General features: G+C 44.8%; 1 protein-coding gene across 1 annotated transcript in view; it reads right to left on the bottom strand.

Moving 5' to 3' along the window:
* Positions 1–24312, bottom strand: part of LOC137430786 (uncharacterized) — a 311105-nt gene that overhangs the window by 197274 nt on the left and 89519 nt on the right. The window lies entirely within an intron of this gene.

Raw genomic sequence — 24312 nt, 5'->3', positions numbered from 1 at the left:
AAATGTGAATTCAAGAGCTCAAATCCTCTCCCTCCCCACCCCCATTCCTCTCACATCACGCACACCGGCACCTAGGAGTGGATCACCCACAGGGGAGTGGGTCACACACACATGGGGGAGCGGGTCACAAACACAGACAGGGGAGTGAGTCACACACACACACATGAGGGAGAAGGTCACACACACACACCACACACACACACACACACACACACACACACACACACACACACACACACACACACACACACACAGGGTGGGGTCTCATACACACACACACACACACACACACACACACACACACACACACACACACACACGGGGTGGGGTCTCATACACACACACACACACACACACACACACACACACACACCTGGTTTTTTCATTTCTGTTCCTCACAATTCTGTGTCTCTCTTATTCACACAGACACACACACACACACGATGGAGTGGGTCACACATACACGGGGGGGGTGGGGGGTCACACGTCACATGCGCACACACACACACACACACACACACACACACACACACACACACACACACACACATACACACGGGGGAGTGGGTCACACACACACACACACACACACACGGGGGGGGATTATAAACGCGAGTGGCGACACGTAAATGATGCTCCGCCCTTCTCCCCACGTGCAGAGTACCGAATTGCAACTTTTTATTGTGACTCCGTCCAAAGAATGAAACATTCCGACTATAAAGAATACAGCTCAAATGGAAAAGTCACTGGGAATGTCTTTTGGGCAGTGTATAAGAACATCACATAACACCTTTCTGTCCCGGGAAAACCAATGTTTCCCTTTTCATTACACTTACAGCATACAAAATGACGTTTTTTAAATTAAAGATTTCAAATATACTTATTTAAAGTGTACGTGGACATAACTTATAAAATAAGAACGAAAAAAAAACTCTTGGCAATCTCCCGTCTGTGTTTATTTATTTATTTTACACATGTGAATTACATGTCCATGCATACGTGAAATGGAGTTTGTTTATTAATCCTGGATGTGAACACGATTCAGCCTTGAAAACTCATGTGAAAAAAAAAACATCGATGGAATGAATGGAGTGTTCAAACAGGACGACCTTCAGATGAATGAAATTGGAACGAAGAAATATCTGTCGGCAATTTTGAATGAAGCTCTGCCCCTCTCCCCACATTGTTGACTTTTTTGTGACGACTGTCATCAAACGGAAAAGTAATATATCTTAACGGAAAAGAAAAAGCGAATTTTAAATATATCTCGGCATTTTCCCGTCTGAGTTATTTTGGGCGGTGTATTATATTGTTGCGGATATGAGGACTGTATATTTTTTTGATTGTGTGCTTTATTATTATTATTATTGTTTATTCTGCGCCCCCTGCCTCCGGAGCTGTGTAAAGGTAAAAGGGCATCCCATAATTAGTCCACAAGCATACACGTCAGCCAATAATAGAATACCCCTGTTTGATAGTTATATCTTATTCTGTGTTTTAGGGTAAGGCTGTGTCTCCCATTAATTGAAGTACTCCATTGCACCAGTGAAAGAGAATAGATCCCCTTTCATTCCCATCCCCAAAATCTCCATTTCCTTTCACATCCCCTTTCGTCATTGCCAAGCCTCGATTGCCAATTACATCCCCTCCAAAACCACCATTGAACATGTGCTCGGGTCGGGGAAGAGGGGCGTGCCCGCCCGTCGTCATCAAGGGCGGAGCCAGAGGGTCGCGTGACCAACCAGGGCCGAGGTGAGCACACCGATGGGCGTGTCCTGAAGGCCGGCGGCTTGATCGCCGGAGGCGCTATAAAGGCGCGCGCGCAAGAAGCGTGGGGTAGTCGGTGGTGAGGAGTGAGTGGACCAAGAGAGAGAAAGAGTGGTTGGACCAAGAAAGAGAAAGAGTGGTTGGACCAAGAGAGAAAGAGTGGTTGGACAGGGAGACGTGCAAGAGTGTTGTTGAGTTGAGGGTTTGGACCAGACGAGTCAGACGAGTCCTGGCAAAGCAAGCGGCGGCCACAGCAGCAACAACACCCAACAGCCGCTTGGGGCCTGGACGGCGGTTTTGAGCAGGGCCACGAAGGAACGGCGGCTGCTAAACGCGCCGATCGTGCTGCAGGACCCCCTTGGACCTTCCTCTCCCTCCAGCCATCCACCTCCTGCCTTTCCACCCTTCTTGTGTACGTGAGTTTGTTCTGTGTGTTTTGTCCCTGGGTATTTAATTAAGTCTGTATAAGCTAGTATTTGCACTGTGTCACCTGCGTCTTATGTGTTGTAAATAAACGTGACTGCTTTCTTTTTGCTTGTGTGTATAATAAATCCAATTACTCTTCTGTCCATCTTCTCATCTTATTCCTTTTCCTCTTTGCATTTCGTCGTTTTAGTCTTTTCCAGATTGGGCAGCTGCGGTGCGATACGGCCAAAGTTCTGGGTGAATCGGGTGAGTCGGGGAACAACTGTTCGGTCGCGGAGCCTTCGCTCGGCAAATAACATCTAAACCGCGATCAGTAACAATATATTGTGCCGCGAATTTTTAATATATCTCGGCAATTTCCCGTCTGTGTTATTTGGGCGGTGTATGATATATCGTTCTGCGTTTTTTTAATACATCTCGGCATTTTCCCGTGTGTGCGTGAATTTTCTCAATTATTGCTGAAACCGAGTCTAAAACCATCGATAAAAATGAAATCAGATGGTGAATTAGAGTGGACATTAAGCCATGAGAGAGTGTCAATGCCTTGCACCTTTTGCCCTGTTCAAGTGACTCGTGCTTGTCCATCAAGGCCCTCTCCCCATTGGTATTTTTGTGAATATAAGATTGTTCTTCACTGTTCTGTTTAAATATGTTTAAACTTTCCCCTGGAATGTTTTATTCAGTGGTTTATTACAACACGCTGTTTTTCTTCCTATTTAGAAGGCTCCTTTCAATTTCCTCTTCAACTCATTCCATTTCAAAAAAATATTCAATCTCTTATAATTCTTTCTCACTACATGCTCTAAATTCTCATTCATTCCACCCCTCGTCCATCGTTCTGAAATGGATCGCTAACTTGAAAATCACAATAAACCCAATTTGTTATAAATGTTCATCTTTCATTAATCATCCACTTTCTAAACGTCCCCCTTGCCCCTCCCCTCCAAATATCCGCCCTTGCCCCTCCCCTCCAGATCTCCCCTCTTGCCCCTCCCCTCCTAAACTCCCCCCTTAACTCCCCCCTTTTCCCTCCCCTCCTAAACTCCCCCCTTGCCCCTCCCCTCCAAATCTCCCCCCTTGCCCCTCCCCTCCAAATCTCCCCCCCTTGCCCCTCCCCTCCTAAACTCCCCCTTTACCACTCTCCTCCTAAACTCCCCCCTTGCCCTTCCCCTCCTAAACTCCCCCCTTGCCCCTCCCATTCAAAATTCCCCCCCAACCCCTCCCCTTCATATCTACCCCCCAACCATCCCTCCCAAATTCTCCCTCCTCCTACCTCCTTCTCAAAGCTGCCTCCTCTCCACTTCATCTCCCTTCTATCTCATACCTCCACCTCCCCCAACCTTCGGCCTTCCTCTGCCCCCCCCCCCCCCCCTCAAACAACCCCTCACTGTGCCTCATCCCATAACCATCAAACCTTTCGTCCTCCTCATCCTTCCCTTTCTTGTAACTCTTCTGTAATATCTGCAACACTATCAACTGCTCTTCCTACCTCCCCCTCTCATCCTTCATCTGACCCTACCCCTCCCCTCCCCTGTCCTGCACCCGATGCTCCCCCTCTCTCCTCATTAACGGTATGGACCTCAAACATCCGGGGCCTTCGCTCAAACCTGATTGATCTCTCCATTCAGGTTGCTTCTGACAATCCAGACTTGATCTGCTTAACAGAAAATTTCCTCCTTCAAGATGTCTCTGATTCCTTAATATCTCTTCCTGGTTACTCCCTCCTCCGGTATGATAGACCTGAGCCTCGTCCTCGTGGTGGGGTGGCTATCTTTATCAAAAAACTCTCTTCCTCACTCTCCTTGCACTGCCCTCTCTCCACCCCACCCCCAGGAGTACCTCTGGCTAAGGCTTCCTCTCCGCTCCCACCTTTTGTTCATATGTGTTCTGTACCATCCTCCAAACAGTGGTGACTCCATTTACATTTCGCTGTCGGACAACATGGACCAACTTCTATCAACTCATCCAAACTCTCTCTTCCTCATATGTGGCGACTTCAACTGTCATCATGCCAGCTGGCTGGGTGTGATTTCATCTCTCACCAGCCATGGCACCTCAGCAAAGGACTTCTGCGACTCATTGGGACTGACACAATCTGTCAATTTCCCGACCCGGATCTCAGTCAATGGAGTATCTTCTCTTCTGGATTTGGTTATGACTAACTTCCCTGCAAATGTCTGCTGCTCTTCTTCTGCTCCAATCGGTTCTTCTGATCATGTGCTTGTTAAAGTGGACATCTCTCTGGCCATTCTCAGAGAGCCTCCTCAGCGCCGACGAGTCTGGCATTTCACTCAGGCTGACTGGCACGGTCTGCAAGCAGCCATCAATCATCTGGACTGGTCTCCCATCTCTACTGCCTCTGACATAAATACTTCCTGGGAATTCTTCCAAAGCAAACTGCTCTCTCTCTCATGCACAGATTTATCCCATCTCTTCTTCAGTTGTCTTACCCTTCCTCCCGTCCATGGTACACTGAATCTTGTGGTGAGGCAGTTGCCCTGAAACAACTTGCCTTTGCCTCTTGGAAGGTAAATCCAACTGAAGGCAATCTCAGTTCCTTCCACCAAGCTCGGAACAAGTGTGTGTCTACCCTCAGGAGTGCCAGGAAGCACTATCTCTCCACACTCAAGATTTAACTCTCAAACCTGTCTCCTTCCTCCAAATCCTGGTGGCGTCTGGTCAAATCAGACGTTACTGGCAATATATATATACAGTGAATTCAGAAAGTATTCAGACCCCTTCACATTTTTCACATTTTGTTATGTTGCAGCCTTATGCTGAAATCGTTTAAATTAATATTTTCCCTCATCAATCTACACTCAATACCCAATAATGACAAAAGAGAAAACAGGATTTTAGAATTTTTTGCAAACTTATTAAAAAGAAAAAACTGAAATATCACATTGACATAAGTATTCATACCCTAACTCAGTACTTAGTTGTAGCACCCTTGGCAGCGATTACAGCCTCGAGCCTTCTTGGGTGTGACGCGACAAGCTTTGCACACCTGTATTTGGGGATTTTCTGCCATTCTTCTCTGCAGATCCTCTCAAGCTCTGTCAGGTTGGATGGGGACCATTGGTGGAGAGCCATTTTCAGGTCCCTCCAGAGATGTTCGATTGGGTTCAAGTCAGGGCTCTGGATGGGCCACTCAAGGACCTTCACAGAGTTGTCCCTAAGCCACTGCTGCATTGTCTTGGCTGTGTGCTTAGTGTCATTGTCCTGTTGGAAGGTGAACCTTCAGCCCAGTCTGAGGTCCTGAGCACTCTGTTTCAGGTTTTCATTAAGGATAGCTCTGTACTTTACTCCGTTCATTGTTCCCTCAACACTGACCAGATCCCTAGTCCCTGCTGCTGAAAAACACCCCCACAGCATGATGCTGCCACCACCATGCTTCACCTTTGGGATGGTATTGGGCATGTGATGAACGGTGCCTGGTTTCCTCCAGACATGATGCTTAGAATTTAGGCCAAACAGTTCAATCTTGGTTTCATCAGACCACACAATCTTGTTTCTCACAGTCTGAGAGTCCTTTAGGTGCTTTTTGCAAACTCCAAGCGGGCTTTCATGTGTCTTTCACTGAGGAGAGGCTTACGTCTGGCCACTCTGCCATAAAGCCAGATCGGTGGAGTGTTGCAGTGATGGTTGTCCTTCTGGACGTTTCTCCCATCTCCACACAGGATCTCTGGAGCTCAGCCAGAGTGACCATCGGGTTCTTGGTCACCTCTCTTACCAAGGCCCTTCTCTCCCGATTGCTCACTTTGGCCGGGCGGTCAGCTCTAGGAAGGGTCCTGGTTGTTCCAAACTTCTTCCATTTAAGAATTATGGAGGCCACTGTGCTCTTGGGAACCTTCAATGCAGCAGAATTTTTTTTTGTAGGCTTCCCCAAATCTGTGCCTCGACACATTCCTGCCCTTGAGCTCTGCAGGCAGTTCCTTCGACCTCATGGATTGGTTTTTTCTCTGATATGCATTGTGTGCTGTGAGACCTTATATAGACAGATGTGTGCCTTTCCAAATCATGTCCAATCAATTGAATTTACCACCGCTGGAGTCCAATCAAGGTGTAGAAACATCTCAAAGATGATCAAGAGAAATGGGAGGCACCTGAGATAAATTTAAAGTGTCATAGCAAAGGGTATGAATACTTCTGTAATGTGATATTTCAGTTTTTTCTTTTTAATAAAGTTGCAAAACTTTCTAAAATCCTGTTTTCTCTGTCATTATGGAGTATTGAGTGTAGATTGATGAGGGAAAAAATGAATTTAAACGATTTCAGCATAAGGCTGCAACATAACAAAATGTGAAAAAAGTGAAGGGGTCTGAATACTTTCTAAATGCACTGTGTATATATATATATATATATATATGTATATGTATGTATATGTATGTGTGTGTGTGTGTGTGTATATATATATATATATATATATATATATATATATATATATATATATCCTATCCTATGCTTTCAATGGCTAAGGTGTGTGTTTGTGTGAGGCATACTTTTTGTGTCTATTAATTACGTACATCTGTTAATTAATTGCATATTATGTACTGTTATGTTTTTGGGGTGTGGATGAAATACCTTAATGAAGTTCAAAACGTGTAGGTTTAGAATGCTCCGCGTGTCGCAAAGAAGAAGAACCCACGTCGATGTGAATTACTTGGGCAGACTGTCCTGGTAAGATCGTATTTGTGTCTCCATACGAGGGGTGGAGCTATGCTAATTATTTAGGGCTTAAGGATAAACCCCAGTGTGCAATTGCCCTGTGATTTTTCCCTTCATTGTTATTGCATCAAAAAGGGCCGCCATTACAATCACTACAACAATCGCTCTGTTAATGGACTCATTCGCTCACAACACTGCCAGGTACGACAAACCCGGCACATTTGCTGATCGGCACGCAAGCCCCGCCTCACGGCAAACGACGACATCCGAATATTCCCGAACGGAGATTGGACTCCGCCCTCGACGACTCGTAATGGGGAGGCCACACCCAGTTCACAGACCGTCAAGTCTCCACTGTCTCCACTCCACAGACCGTATTTCATCCGTACCTCCACATTAATGCTCCACAGACCGCCAAGCCTTACCAGCCATTTGGGGACTGTTACGGATTCGTCACTTCCGCTATTGTGGTTTTCATCCACTTGACATGTTTCTGATATTATGTATTATTATTATTATTATTATTATTAAAAGGTATTCTTCAGGAACAGCTATCTAAAGTTTAAAAGGTTAACTTAAAATGAGACAGGAGATCGTGCCGCGGAAAACGACGTGCGAAGAAGAAGAGGTCGTGAGGCAACGATCGAAGAAGAAACGTGTCTTGAAGCTCCGTTGCGAGCGTGGTCGAGCGAACGGCGTCAAGGGAACATTGAGTCCGTGGAAAGAATCTCATGCGATTGCTGATATCGCCGGGGTATTGTGGAGCCTGCGTAGTCAGGTATCGGCATTGAGATTCCGGAGAATCCTTGCCTAGAAGCTCCGGCTCGAGTGAGAGCCGTCCTCCATTTCGCCCCGCGCGCTGCCTTCATCGGAAAAGGTTTTTGTCGCGTTGGCTGGGCTTATCCTCCGGTGGTTTGCCGGGGACGGCTGTGCAATAAAGTGGCGTTTGAGGAGTACACGGCGATTCGCTGATTGAACGGCAAACGTGTACGTCGGCGCGCATCTTTGGAGATTGTCCATTCTACCGCGAGTTTGCTGGGTGTTGGATCACGTGACTTCTGTGTCGCTTCGACCGTCTCCGCCTCGAATGCTCTTGATCAGACATTGTTCCAACGATCGCCGGAGCAAATCAACTTCGCCTTGAAGGTTATAGAGACATTGAAGAGGTTCTTTCCATGTACTGGGAACAGTGAGTTCGATTACTTTAACAGATGGTACCATCCTAAGATATTGATTGTATGGTGGCTGGCTATCATGGTTGTATCATTATTCCTGTGTGATTTTTAATATATTCTTTTTGTTGATAACCATTGGTGTGGTTTTGATCTTGATTTTGACACGGAGTAATATATTTATTTTCTGCCGTGGCTCCACCCGGGGTTCGGGGTATACCGAGACCAGGGGGTCGGGGAGGAGCACGTAACATGAAATTGGGGGCTCGTCCAATTGACTCGTGGGCTCGAAATTGGATCTGTGTCCGGGAAATAAAATTCCCTAAATTTAGTCCGGGAAAGAATTCCCTAACATTCCCAGAATTCCCAAAGTTTTTTTAAATTTCCTGTGTGAAGGTTAACAGGTGTTAACAATAGTCACCATGGAGTTTGATGCAGAGAAGTTTGCAGTGACCCCTAGTGAGGCACAGTTCAGAGCGTTAGTAAAATCGGACCCCTTGAAATTGGCCAAACATTTTAGCTTGGAGGTCCGAACTAATATGAGGAAGGCAGAGATGCAGACAGTGGTGATACAATCAATGGTGGGATTGGGAACATGGGAAGAGGTAGCCTGGGATGGGTTACCCGAGGAACCAGAAGATGTGGAGCTCCGGAAACTGGAGTTGCAATTGCAGAGCCAGGAAAGGTTAAAAGCAGAGGAAAGGAAAGCAGAAAAGGAAAGAGCAGAACAGGAACGAGAACTCCAGGAAAGGTTAAAAGCAGAGGAAAGGAAAGCAGAAGAGAGAAGAGAGGAGAAACAAGCCGAGGAAAGGAGAGTTGAAAGAGAACTCGAGGAAAGAAGAGCAGCACAGGAAAGAGAACTCCAGGAAAGGTTAGAAAGGATGAAATCAGAGGAAAGGAGAGTTGCAAGGGAACTCGAAGCAGAGGAGAAAAAAGCTGAAAGGGAGTTAAAGGCACACAAAATGGTGCTTCAGCAGGAAATTAAAGCCAAGGAGCTGGATTTAATGAGAGAACGGGGAGAGGTACCATCCATGCCGACTGGTTCGACACCCAGTCAGAACACCTGCAATGTTGGCAGACATGAGAGGCTGGTTCCACCCTTCAATGAAAAGGAGGTAGCCAATTTTTTTTTTCACACTTTGAGAAAGTGGCGCAACTACTAAACTGGCCTGAGGAGTCCTGGACCATATTAGTGCAAAGTGTTCTGGTGGGTAAAGCTCAACATATTTATTCGGCTTTACCGATTGACCAATGTGCAGATTATGAGGTATTGAAGAAAAACATTCTCAAAGCCTATGTATTGGTCCCGGAAGCTTACCGACAAAAATTCCGGAATGCCAGGAAGAGGGAGAGTGAGACCCATGTGGAGTTTGCCCGAATGAAAGAAACCATGTTTGACAGGTGGTGTGATTCAAGAGGGGTTGGGAAAGACTTCGAACTATTGCGACAATTGATCCTGGTGGAGGAATTCCAGCAGTGTGTCCACGAGGACATTAAAGTTCATCTGGAGGAAAGGAAAGTACCAAAGCTGTAGCCTGTATGAGGCAGCAACCATGGCAGATGACTATGCCTTAACCCACAGGAGGGGGTTCCACAAGCCTAACTTCTCGTCAAGACTTAGCCAGGGCAGCTATGGTACATCAGAGGCGGAGAACGAAAATTCATGGGGGCGGCCTCGAGATGAATCTGAGGACCACTCTGATACCACAACTTCTAGAAATCAGAAGACAACAGTTCCAAGGCAGACGTATCCTCCGGGGGGCTCGAGGCAGACCACGAGGTTCTCCTCCGGGCCTACTTGCGCTTTTTGCCATAAACCTGGACACGATGTCCCACAGTTATGCTCTGGGAAAGGAAAATCAGGAGCGGAATTCGATTAGTACAACTCCGAATGCAATGGCAAATGTGAAGAATCGCCCTCAAAAGGGTTACCAACCATTTGTTTCAGAGGGGTTTGTGTCCTTGGATGGAGACTCGAGTAACCAGAAACCGGTTAGGGTCTTGAGGGACACAGGAGCACATCAGTCTTTGATGCTTGAAGGCATTTTGCCAGTGTCAGAGGAGACGGCAACTGGTGATAGTGTTCGTTTACAGGGGGTGGGTGGCTGGGTTAGAGCTCCACTTCATGTCATCCATTTGGAGTCTGATTTGGTGTCAGGACCGGTCACCGTAGGTTTACAAACCACTCTTCCTGTAGAGGGAGTATCTTTGGTTATCGGGAATGATTTGGCTGGTGGTCAAGTTTATGGTAACCCGATGGTTGGAAAAAAGCCCAGCAGGGAAAATAACACCACACCAGTTAGGGATGGCGACAAATTTGACAAGTTATTTGTATGTGGACTGAATTTCAACACAAAGGAAGAAGTTCTGACCTCTGTTTTCAGCAAATATGGACCACTTTTGGAAGTGCTGCTGATAAAAGACAGGGAGACACAAAAGTCAAGAGGGTTTGGCTTTGTCACGTTTGAAAACTCAAAGGACGCCAGAGATGCAAGAAAGGATCTGAATAGCAAGGAGTTGGAGGGTCGGACCATAACAGTAGGGAAGGCATTTCATAGGTATCGTGGGGGCTACAGAAGAGGACAATGGAGGAGTATTGTTGGTGGTGGCCGCAATCGATATTATTATGGAGGCTCCCAGAGTTACGGCAGCTCCCGAAGGAAGGATTATCAGAGTAGTGGCCGAGAAGGAGACTGCTATTCATGTGACTACAGTATTTATTGTGAAAGTTCGGAAAAGTTGAAGCACTGAATGCTGCGGAGCCATCGAGCCAAGATTCCTACACGGATTAACCGTGAACGCGACGTTCCTAAAGGCGTCCATGAAGTGAACTTCCCTACACAGATTAACCGTGAACTCCACGTTCCTAAAGGCGTCCATGTAGTGGACTTTCCTGCACGGACTAACCGTGAATGGACTAACCGTTCCTAAAGGCGTCCATGTCGTGAATACTTCCAGGCCTCACCACCCAACCACCATGGAACTTGGCTTTCAGCTCAGCAGCCCGGGAAAAGTGTTGTAGATTTGCTTGACTTTGGATTTTTGATCAACCCCTTAACCTTCATTCAAAAGAAACTAAAAGTAAAAATCAGAGGTTGATGAGATGGAATTTGGCTTTGCAAGGGTTCCACTTGGAAATTGAACATGTAAAGGGCAGGGACAATGTCGTTGCTGATGCTTTGTCCAGAGTGAATTAACGTTGGAAATCTCTGTGGGTTGAAATATTGTTGCTTTATTTTTTGGGAAATATTGATTGTTGTTGCTCACGGGAATTGATGAGTTGGGTTGTGAGTTTACTTTTGTTGGTTTCAAGAATTGGCCTACAAAGAAAGTTTTCGCTGTGTTCAAACTTTCTTGAGGGGGGGAAGTGTTACGGATTCGTCACTTCCACTGTTGTAGTTTTCATCCACTTGACATGTTTCTGATATTATGTATTATTATTATTATTAAAAGGTATTCTTCAGGAACAGCTATCTAAAGTTAAAAAGGTTAACTTAAAATGATACAGGAGATCGTGCCCCGGAAAACGACGCGCGAAGAAGAAGAGGTCGTGAGGCAACGATCGAAGAAGAAACGTGTCTTGAAGCTCCGTTGCGAGCGTGGTCGAGCGAACGGCGTCGAGGGAACTTTGAGTCCGTGGAAAGAATCTCATGCGATTGCTGATATCGCCAGGGGTATTGTGGAGCCTGCGTAGTCGGGTATCGGCATTGAGATTCCGGAGAATCCTTGCCTAGAAGCTCCGGCTCGAGTGAGAGCCGTCCGCCATTTCGCCCCGCGCACTGCCTTCATCGGAAAAGGTTTTTGTCGCGTCGGCTGGGCTTATCCTCCGGTGGTTTGCCGGGGACGGCTGTGCAATAAAGTGGCGTTTGAGGAGTACATGGCGATTCGCTGATTGAACGGCAAATGTGTACGTCGGCGCGCGTCTTTGGAGATTGTCCATTCTACCGTGAGTTTGCTGGGTGTTGGACCACGTGACTTCTGTGTCGCTTCGACCGTCTACGCCTCGAATGCTCGTGATCGGACATTGTTCCAATGATCGCCGGAGCGAATCAACTTCGCCTTGAAGGTTATAGAGACATTGAAGAGGTTCTTTCCATGTACTGGGAACAGTGAGTTCGATTACTTTAACAGATGGTACCATCCTAAGATATATTGATTGTATGGTGGCTGGCTATCATGGTTGTATCATTATTCCTGTGTGATTTTTTATATATTCTTTTTGTTGATACCCATTGGTGTGGTTTCGATCTTGATTTTGACACAGAGTAATATATTTATTTTCTGCCGTGGCTCCACCCGGGGTTCAGGGGTATACCGAGACCAGGGGGTCGGGGAGGAGCACGTAACAGGACACAAAGCTAAGTGCCAGGCAATTACCACAGCATCATTTATTTTCTTTTACTTTCGTTTTCCCCTTGTTTGTATACGAGTCTGATTGGAGGGTCCCTCATTTAGGAATTTTAGTTTTTACCTCACCTTTCATTGTTATTTTCATTTCTTTTCATTAAATCATTATTTGTCGAATTTTACTTGCCTTGTATTGTGGATTGTGCTGTCCCGTCTTTGTGCTTGTGGGTTTGGATTAACCCCTGCGTGTGTTCCAATCAGATAAGGCCTCGAACCTTCCCACACGCGCGAAAAGATAATACCACCAAGAAAAAGAAAAGGTAATACCACCAAGTTGGGTATACGCCTCGGAGTAAAGCTCGTTTCGGCCATTCATCCTCTTGCAGTCTTAACCCCGGGGACACGTTAGTACAATAGTACTGTTGAAATTTACCTTTTCATTCTTTATACGGCTGAGACCCCTTCAACCTTTGAAGACCCTTTAAGACCTCTAAGATCCTTAAGACCCGACAGACCCCTAAAGACAAGGAGGACCAAAAAGACCCAAATGACCCATAATTTCCTGAGGACCCAGAAGACCCAAAAGTCACAAAACACACACACACACACACACACACACACACACACACACACACACACACACACACACACATGGTTCCTACTTTTATTATGATTGTGTTAAATATTTTAATGACCTTCACAACGATTTCTGTGTTTCAAACCTCTTCACACGGAGGGTTTAAAAAATGAGATACAATAGTCCAAGAAATGCTAAACCTTTATTTTTCAATGCACAAATGTTGATAATTATTGGTGGCGCTTTGTATGACAGGATGGTACACAAATAGTGCACTTATTTCTGAGCTGTCTAGTGTGGGTTCGATTCCTGACACGACTATAAACTGTTGGATTCATGTTCCACAAACAGGTTGTTGCATCACAAAGCATGCTGTCCCTCCAATAAATGGGTTGAAGGTGCGAAAGATGATTGGGTATTTCGTGAAACTCTTTGAGCCAAACACTGTTGTATCCTTCTGCCCATTCCTTCCACCAGATTTGGTCATTGGTAGATGTTAAAGACCTCAAGGTGTCTTTCATGAAGAGAAGGAAAGTTATCCGCAGGCACCCTCAGCAAATTTTGAAATCCCTGCCTAAATCAGTTTTCGTCAAACTCGAGGCCAGACCAGCCGGTTTTTTGAAAGATTTGGGCCAAAATCTTTCCTCTGCAGACCCCATAATTAGCGACGTTAGAAGAAGTAGATAATTGGTGGTGGCTGAGTCCAAACTCTTGACAGAGCATTGGGGCACAGATGACAAGTTGTGAATGTTTCTGTGACGAAGAGCTGGTCATGACTGAAGAATAGAGTGGGAACCAGTCAAGAGCTGTTTCTCACTCTAGTGGTATTTGTGGAAATTTCTGCTCAGTAGACATGGAAATCAAACACACCACTGAAAGGAATGCATCAATTTATAATCTAATCAATCACCAAGCAACCAGTTTTAATTCGTCAAGAATTGTAGATTAAAAATTTAAAAGTTGATATTTCTTGAAGTTTTTTGTCATCTGATAACCATGATTTTTTGAATTTTTCTTTAATTTTCATCTGATAAACTTGAAAATTATTGAATTTTTTTTTTTGGAAAAACGTGCGACGTTTTTGTATCATTCTCTTTCTACAGGAGGAGAATTTTTTGAAAATTTTTTTAGGTTTACTTTGAAAGGTGAATACATCAATTTGATGTATCATTCTCCTTCATTGGAGTGGTTGAATCGGTGTACCGCCTGCAATCAGATTTCACTGCAATGAAGACGCTACATGTTTTTCCTCTGGCCTTCCCATAAAATCAGGATTTGAAGCTGCAATCACCAGATTACAGTATAGAATCGTTACATGTTCAGTGAACACATAACCCTCAAGAAAGTGAAAAAGCAAAAACAGAGTAAATAATACCTTTTGCATAACAGTTTACGAATTGAGCTAAATTGAAACGCAAAAGAGTCAATCAAATAAATTTTTAAGGTAAGGCAAAATGCTGACAGGTGAAGCTCCTTTAAAACAAATTTTTATACCAAAATCTTTTATCAAAAATGCAATGGAATTCGGACTTAACAAAATAAAACAAGTTCAATCGTCTGGCTGACTCGGCTGACTAGTCTGGCTGACTATTTGACCCTTGACACAGACAGTGCAGATATTCAGCATTTTTATCATGTTTGATATATTGTCTTTTGGAAGCATCAAGGCAAGAATCTGATGAATTATATTTCGAAATAATTATTATTGTACACTAAACCCTGCTTGATGATATAAAGGTTGAGGTTTGCACACTTAACTTTTATTGTCGTGCCTGGGTTCGAATCTGGACCCAGCTATAAAGTGGCATCCTGGCGTTTTCCCTGCAGGGTTATGCATGTCAAATGTGTCCGTCAACCCGCTAAAGGACGATAAGTCGGGGAACCCGTCTGTCTACTTTGGTGACATGCCAATGGATGTTAAAGATCGCACAGTGTCTTATGCTGAGGGTAGATGGGTTATCACTGGCACACTGAACAAATTCCAGGTTCCTGTCACCTTCAATATACAGTCAAGCCTTGCCACCTGGATCATGAAAGACTTGGGCTTCAAACATTCCATGACAAAGCCCACAAGAAAGTGGAAATAATTTTAGGCCGTCAAAGAAGTGGAGAACGACTGAGAACATACTGTATGTCTGTATATTACTTATTTTGTGCCATAATCAAGATGAGAATCACATACAATTTATGTGAATCGCTGTGATTTAACCCGAGGATGCATGCCCTTAGAATGCTTTTGGGCCATGCATCCTAGGATTTGAAGATTTATTGACGGTCAATAATCTATTCCAATACTTGTGCTTACATAAAATGGGGGGACTCAACATAAAAAGTGCTGTTGTTCTACAATGGTAAAACATATATGTATATAGGAATACCAAGATATAAAACCTGACCTGTACTCTTGCCTCAAATTTATCTTTTAATCTCAAATCAAAATTTCTTGAGTATATAGCAACAATAACAAATTTGACTTCACTGTTCCAATACTTATGGGGGGCACTGTATATATATAGTGCATACACTTGCTCACTGCCATAAAAAAAACACGCACATGTCGAATTGATAATGTAACTATTGAGGTTCAAGTGCCGTGGTGACACGAGGGATGTCCAGAACACCCGATTGCAAGTTTACACATAACCTAATTGCCTCGTGCAAAAATCGTTCAGCACATACAGCTCATGCACACATAGGTTTTTAGACTTGGCAAGATGCATTCTGAGCAAATTTTGAAAGTCTTTCTGAGATACCAGAATGTGGATCATCCAAAAACACGATTACAAACAACACAACGATGATTTGTAATCACTGGGTGGTGCTATACGATACCCGTTTACATCAAGAGAATTGGGGTCTTTCCCCCCACCCTAAACCCCTCCCCCAGACATACTACGCTGACAGAAACCACACTTGGGGTACCCTCAGGCAACATGCAAAATTTGGTTGGATTTGGTTCGGTTGTTTTTTCGATTTTGAGGTATATCAACCAAATAAAACACATGCAGTTTGTGTGTTTGTACAAATGTCTGTCCCCCTTCATAAGGGTAGGTTTTAAAGGCCAATCATTTAACATGAATGAGTGTTCAGTACAGTCTATTTTGAGGACAAAACAAACTCGAAAAACATTTTCCATAAAAGATTAATTATGTCTCTTCTATTGGAATTGTAGACGGTGGTTTGCAAACCGAGCCTCATGGGTGGTGTACAGAAGTTTTTTATACATATATAACAATAAATACAAGGCAAAGGGAGGTGAAATTCACTGCACGTCGTGATGTGCAATGCACGCACATTGCAAAGAGTGTGTTCATTTACATCCGTAGGATGTCTAATAAATACAGAAGATATAAGCACACCTGACACGAGGCTGAGGTTTCAGACTTTTGACACTCACGAGGCTGAACCGTCGAAAGAACTGTTCCAACCCGTCATATTTGACGGACTTTTTACTTGTATAAATATATAAACAAACAAACAAATCTCCAAATTCACTTTTCCAGGATAGATTATTCATGAGTATGTAAGTATATGTAATTAGACAATACTGCATATAAATGTTTTTATTTATTTACTGTATATGCCTCATTCTTGATACATATTTCGGAGTTTTTGTGTCATCTGACAGCTCTATTTTATTGTTCTGATAGTAGTTTGAAATCCCATCCCTATTGGCAAAGTCACAGGCAAAGGCAAACCATGATCTGTATTTATTTACTTATCAATGAAGTCCTCCTCATAAGTTGGTACTTGGGCCTACCATTTTGGGAAATAGCTGATTATAATATCTCGTTGAATTGGAGCAGTAATGAGCAAGCAAGTTTTTATACTGCTCGGCATCACTGCTTGGCCACAGATCGAGTTTACCCTGTTCCCACCCCCAACCACTTCTGCACTGAGGTCGCGCTGCCCGCTACATGGACCCGATCCCTGTCCGCGGCAGATAACTCGCTTCTCTCCGTGCCTCCCTCAGGCGGAAAAAGAACACTCCGATAAAGAGAGAGGGGCTGCTGGATATCTCTGCGAGTAACTTGTCTGCAATATCAGGCCGAGAGTTCTGCTTGCTTCAATATTTAAAATTCACAGATGTCATGAGAGTTTCACGAAGCTGACTGCTCAAAGACTGGAAATGGCTATATATATATATATATATATATATATATATATATATATATATATACAGACTTGGCATTTAATATGGAATATTTCTGTTGTGGGGGTGAACTTACTTTTCAAGTTGACTTAGAACCAAAAGTTCATTGGAATTATGTTGAAATTATTCTAGATTTTGTTAATGTGACCTTTAAAAGAAACAAAAACCACATTTAACATTTCGAAGCAAATAAATTGATCCTTGAAAGTGATGTGAAAGTGAAAGTGAAAGTGAATCCGTTTCTGGTGTTTGTTCCCACTCCATCCCCTCCCTTACCTCAAATGGCTACATAGTTGACACCGCACGTGACAAAGCCGAATGCTTCAACTCTGTGTTTGCCTCAAAATCTTGTGTCCCAAACCCATCTCTCTCTGTTCCCACCTTTCCCAGTCGAACCCAACTGCTCCTGGACTCTGTGTCCTTCTCTCCTGACAAGGTGGAGAAGTTTCTGTCAAACCTCAACTCTGATTCTGCAACTGGACCAGATGGCATCAGCCCACGTGTCCTAAAATCCTGCTCTGCCGCTCTATCTCACCCTCTCTCTGTTCTTTTCACCCTCTCTTTTGCTCAAGGTCATCTGCCAGCATCCTGGAAATCAGCAAACATTACCGCTTTACACAAAAAAGGTGCAAAAACAGATCCTTGCAACTACAGACCAATCAGCCTGCTTCCAATTATCAGCAAAGTCATGGAATCCATCATTACTTCGGATATCAAATCCTTCCTCTTCTCCAATGGCTTGATCTCTGATCATCAATATGGATTCAGACCAGGTCATTCTACTCTGGACATGTTGCTTCTGCTGTCTCAACAATGGATGGAGGTCCTCAATGCCAAACAGGAAATCAGAGCTGTCTCACTTGACATATCACGTGCTTTCGATACGGTCTGGCACCCAGCTCTGCTCACCAAACTCTCCTCATATGGTATCCATGGAACCCTCCACTCATGGCTTGCGGACTTCCTCTCTAGTCGAAGGCAACGTGTGGCCCTGAATGGATTTCTCTCATCTGCCCTTCCTGTTCTGGCTGGAGTTCCCCACGGTAGTGTTCTGGGCCCTGTGCTATTTCTGGTCTTCATCAATGATCTCTCCGACTCTCTGGAATATCCTCTCTATCTCTTTGCTGATGACTCCACTATCTGCCGCTCCATTCCTCATCCCTCAAATCGGCAGTCTGCAGCCTCCTCACTCTCTGCAGACCTGGAAAAAAAATCACAGACTGGTCAAACAAGTGGAACATATCTTTCAATCCTGACAATCTCTTATCTTCTTATCTTCTTTATCTTCTATGATTGGCTACGTGCTTTTTTCAATGACTCTTATCTTCCCCCATCCAAAACCTTGATCTTTTCTACCCCCGCTAATTTCACCCCAGATCCACTTTTTGGAAATTCCAACTTCTTTCCTGGAAGTCCTTGCAGTGTTCATATGTTTTATATCTCTCCCACCTCACCCAATGCCCTCGCCCTCCCAGATTTCTCCCGTTGTCCCTACTCTCAAATGTTGTGTGTGTGTCCTTCCCCCTCTCTCCCCATCTTGTCTGCCGCTCCACTTATTTTTTGTGTTTTGTGTGTCGGTTTGACTTTTTGTGTGATTAATGTTAGCTTTCAAGAGCCTCGATCTTGTATACAAAAATAATAATAAAAATCGTGTTTATGTTACAGGCCTTTGAAAATGCATTTCGTTCTACAAACGGGAACTTTCATCGAATTATATTCCCGTTTTTTTTTTCAACCGAGTATAAAACCATGTTAGCGACTGTGAAAAATGAAATGAGATATCGAATTAGAGTTCAAATAAAACTGTGAGAGAGAGCAAGACACCGCTGGCCCAACAAAAGAGGCCTAAAAGCTATGCAAATAAACAAAATGGTGGATATTTGTTTTTGAAACTACTCCCAGACCAGGTATCGCCACACCCCCGGACAGACAAACAGAATCACAGGATCATCTACGGAGATTATAATATAGATACCTCAGATGGGGCAGGTACCAGGTTAGTATGGTGAAGAGTTAAGAAAACAAGACCGATAGTCTAACAATGGCGTAGCCGGGCTTGGATCAGCTGAGTAAAGGATCCGCTGTCACCCAGTCATGTGAACAGATCCTCAGCTCTGATTGGTGGACGTTTGTGAGGGACCTACATACATACACTGGATGGACAGAACGGGCTATGACGTAAAAACGCCTCAGGCTTAAGTAAGGGGCTCTGAAATGAAACCCCCTGAACCTTTACCCTCACGCTCCACACATCTTGCACCCACAACTCAAAGATCTGCATCACTAACCTCACCCCTTCGCCTTCCTCAATCCACTACCTAGCCTCCACCCCTCCTCTCACTACTCGGTTAAGCACCACCCAACACCCATCTGGTCCACGAGAGTCCTATGCTACAATCCCATGGTTCTCTCACTAAAGTTTGGTGCCTCATGTCCAGTCCAGATATTACATGTTGAACAGAAACTTTGCTTTCTCAGAATGTCTTTACCTCACTTTTTTCCTCAGTATTTTGTGTACCATTTCAACAGACCCAATGGTTGTGCTGGTAGTAGGGTTTTGGTCTCACAAATTCCTTTCCCATTGTACCTGCAATGTGACGTCAACCAATATGAAACATGAATATAATCGATGTCATTCTCAGGCTCAGTCAATCCTGCATTGGTGTCAAGTTTCACACCTCTGTTCATCGTGTTGCAGCCAACGCCTTTTGTAACGTAACGCTCTGGTCTCACCCAATTTGTTGGATTCTCAGCCCTGCATATTACCCCTCCTAGCTGCCATTCTTTGCTTGGCCTGACCATGTTCAACTTTCCCTGCAAACCTTCCAGTTTTTCCTCTGCTCCCTTTGCTCCTCAGATCATGCACACTTGAAAAGGTCTGTCTCCCTGCTAGTCTTTGGTGATCCACCAATTTAATTAGGAGGTTTAATCCAGCTATTTCGTCTGGCCTGCAGTCCACCAACTCTTTCACCGATTGGCCCACTATATTATACACAAACACACACACATATATATATATATATATGTCGAGATCATGCCTTTTATTGTGCCTTATGTAATTGTGGTTTGCATTTAATAATGGATGCTTTGTGAAAAGGATTAAGCTTACCATATTCCCTCTTGTTTTGAACTATGTTTTATTGTCCAACTGTGCCAAAAAATGTAGAAAGATAGTGAAACTGCTTGCTCTGTTAGACCCCTAGTGAAAACGCGTCTGTCTGTCCTTGACCAAAAGCCAACATGGAAGATAAGTTTTGAGAATGTCACGGTGCTCTTTCTCCCTCCCGCATCTTGCCCTTTGCTCATGCCAAAGAAGATAGGACATTGGTGGGGGTACTGGTCAACGTTTCCCCCATTGTGTATTATACTGCTGAAACTTGCCAAAATTAGCGGAGATTTTTTATCACACTCTGCAAGTATATAAGGAAGTTCTTTCTGTAAGGAACTCAGGAGTGTATGTGGCCATGCTGTTCATTTGTGAAGGGTATGACTCTTACACCCTCCACAGCGCTGTGATATTGGTTCATCATTAAATCTTGTTATCTCTTGAACTCAAGGTGTGGAACATGGTTCTGTTCTCGACAATTTTGGTGTCAGAAGTGGGATCCGACTCTGAGCGATATTTGGGAGGCAGACCCTGTGGGGACTCAGCGGAGAGGCTGGCCAGCACTGATTCGATTAACGTGAGTTTTCATACTGAGGGGTCTTTCCAAATTGAACTCCGTTCACTCACTCAGGCTGTCTGTCTTCCATTTCGTCGTTCCGTGCTTGGATCACGAACAAATTGGAATCTGGTGTGTAAGTACAGGCCTATTTGGCTCGGGTAACAAGTTGTCTATTGATGAACCAAGAAATGGGGGTCAGTTAGCAAAAAAGGGGGGACTTCTTGGTAAAGCCAAGAACTTCCCAGGCAGGGCAGTCTAGAGACAAGATGGAGTTGATGGGGTTGATAGTAACCAGAGAAAGTATTGGCTGCGGACTAACGGAGGGGACCCAAGGAGGATGGCCAGGATAAGTGTTAAGCTAAGTTAAGAAGGGAGAACCCCTTTAGGAAAGCCCTGGCATGGGTGATAAGTTAGACAAGTTAGAAGCGCTATATAAGCATTGACCGCGAGTTAGCGCCGCGGGAGGACCGGATTAGGGAAATATCGGCGCGGTAAACTAAAAGGCAGGATTTTTCGGTGGATGGCCTCGGGGCGCTTCCTTGCGCCTTGTACGCATCACGAGCTGCTTCTTGCAAATGGGGGTCGTGCTGCCGTGCGCTGGGAGCGACCGCCTGGGCGCATGGACGGGAAAATGTTCCGTGCACGTTAATTAAATATCTTAAGGGAGATTAAGGTATGTCGGAGTAATAGTACTGTGTTAAGAGAAGGGTATTACAGATCGGGGGGCGGCCCGATCTTCGACCCGCTGGAGGGACTAGCCCAAGGAAGGTAGGACGATGAGTATTTTAAGTTAAGCTACGCACTGGATGTGTGTATCTGATAAACCCCCCCCCCCCCCCCCTCAAGGCCTTCTTTGTCCCGTCTCAGGATTTAAGGCATGCACATCCGATGCAGTTTTTACCCAAAGGAAGGAGTTCTGACAATATGCTATAGGTAGGTCAAGTATTAGCTCTTTCTGGACAAGAGATGAGGTTAGATCTGGAGAAATAAAACAGAGAGGATTATAATGTACGAGGTGTGTGGAATCCAGCTGTGAACACGCGAGCCGAGACATGCAGGCAGGTTGCCGGGGCAACGGAGTAGCTGCCTCGCGGGGAACAGCGAGGTGGGACAGAATCGAGACAGGAATGCGGACCATGCTGTGCACAAGCAGGAGACGCATTCGTGTGTGTGAACAATGCGAGTGATGAGGTAGCTTGAAGTGATGTGTTGGAGTGAGCACATGTATGTTGTGTGCTGAGTGGAAGCAGTGCTGCATTGTCGAGCATGCTTCCAAGGAAGACTTTGGGATGCTAGAGTTGGAAGCGTTTTGTTTTGTATCTCAAGGGAGATATTGGTTATTTCTTATATGTGGAAATAGGAAATGTTTATGTGATTTTTGGAGAAGGATAAATTAAACTGGAATCAGAAAAGCGCAGGTACCAGATAGGAGAAAGGCAGGAGAAGTGCTGAGACTTCAAAAGCACAGGAAGAAAGAAATCCAGGTAGAAACCAAGGGATGGATAGGCTCACATCACAGCAAGGAGCCAGGTAAGTTCACAGGTAGGAAGTATATGGAGTGTGCATGAATTTATACTGTATTGTATGGAAAATGAAGTGTCAGTCACATGGTATGTGTGTATAAGGGAATGAATGATCTGTCATTGCAGCGTGTATTTGTGTTTATTGTGTGTGTGTCATTGATGTGTGTCATTGATTGACAAGGGGTTCCCCAAATTGCCTGCGGGCGTTGGGCAATCCGGATGAGTAAATTTGGGGAAGAAATAAAAGGTATCAGTTTAGATTTTGAGATGCCATGTGGGACTCAGTCTGCTGGGGAAAATTGGCAGGGAATAATGAGTATGTTATGGAGAGCATGTGTAGACAGGGCTTTAAAACAAGTGTTCAATTACATCCCCTCATTAACGGCTCTCCAGATGTAGCAAGGGAGAATGGGAGTAAAAGTCAAAAATGATAGGCTGTCAACCGACTAGGTGTTTATTCAACGGCATGGCCGGGGCTTGTATTTGGCCGACTTGGGATGGCAGAATGCGTTGAGTGAAGGCAAGAATGACGTGATGCTGGCGTGAGTCCAATCGGAAGGATGGATGGTTATGGTTTCACCCGGTCTGTTTATCTGTCTGTCTGTCCGGACACGGAGCTCTTGGGAGAGCCAGGATGGGTTGGGGTGACCAAGATGAATGTGAACAATATATTAATTGTTTGCCATTGTGAAATTTTGCCCTCGATTTGAGACGAAGACATATGGCATTTGCTGTCGGGCTCAGGTTGGCTGGTTTCCTCAGCTCTGGAGGATCAGAGCGGGTGGATATTTTAAGTTGATACTCCTATGACAAATGTTGATACTCCTATGTGATGCGGGGTATGTGTGTGGTGATGGTGTCTGGGGCCTCGGGGTTTGCCCCTGCCTATTTGCCGGTCTGTCTGTCTGTTACATTTGACCCTCAGAAAAGGTTTCGTGAAAGGGGTTACACTTGATGGGCCAACTTATGGACAGGAACATGGAATTTGTACAGAATGCAGGCGATAACCCACCTGTGTCTATCTCTGTGTGTGTGTGTCCGTATTTGTCTGACTTTCTGGCTGTCCATGGAGTCATGTCTTTGAACACTGATTTTGAGGGAGTTGCGGGTGTGCCATGGAGTTCAGGTGCACCTGCGGTGGTTGGAAGGTGGTGGTGGAGCTGGTGCGAGGATGCACGCTTGGATTAAAACATGTATTTAATTATCTGAGGATGTGTGCCGAGGTACAGTGTGGATCAATTAATGGAGAGGGCACTTTGACTTTGTACATCCGTGGACTTTGCCATGCGTGTGAAAGCGCAAGTCGATGATAATAATGTCTTGTCCAGCACAATATTTTCGCAACTATGGAATGTGCTCGAATTCCATGTTGGTGCAATACGAGTGTGATTCCCGCCATGCATGCCGCGAGAGATACATTGTTTGTGATGGGACTGTGGCGAAAGGTTGGATAGCAATGTGTAGAATATAAGATGCGTCGGTACATTTGTGTTGATCGATGCGCCGAAAAAGAAGTTGGAGGCGCGTGATGGAGTTGCAGGTGCGGACCAAAGCGGTATCCGCGGTGTTTATTGGGGGTCGAAAGTCACTCCCTCAATGTCTGCAGACTTGTCGTTCGGCAGTGTCGAAAGACAGGTTCGATTGTCGGTCTGTCTGCTTGATTTTCGGGTCTCACTCTGAGTATATGGTGTATACTCTGAGTATATGGTCGTTTTCTGTTTTGTGCTTTAATGGTGGTTGATTTGACTTCCCTGAAAGGGGGACAATAAATATTTGGTGTTAGCTGTTGTCATTTCGGATGTTTGCAGTTGTAATGTGGAGCCAGTCTGTCTGTCCGACTGGGTGTGTCTGACTGCGTCTGCAGATATGGATCAAGGAGGAGCAGTGTCTGCGGTGTCAGTTATGGTGTCGAATGTCATTCACTGTGTCTGCTGACATGTCGTGTGACTATGGTGACTATGATGGTGTGTCCTGGCAGGAAGAATCGTGGCAGCCTACAGATTTGAATGGAATG

Source organism: Myxine glutinosa, chromosome 1, assembly GCF_964187855.1.
Source record: "Myxine glutinosa chromosome 1, kmMyxGlut1.1, whole genome shotgun sequence".
In the NCBI taxonomy this organism is placed as follows: Eukaryota; Metazoa; Chordata; class Myxini; order Myxiniformes; family Myxinidae; genus Myxine; species Myxine glutinosa.
This window is presented reverse-complemented; position numbering and strand designations above follow the sequence as displayed.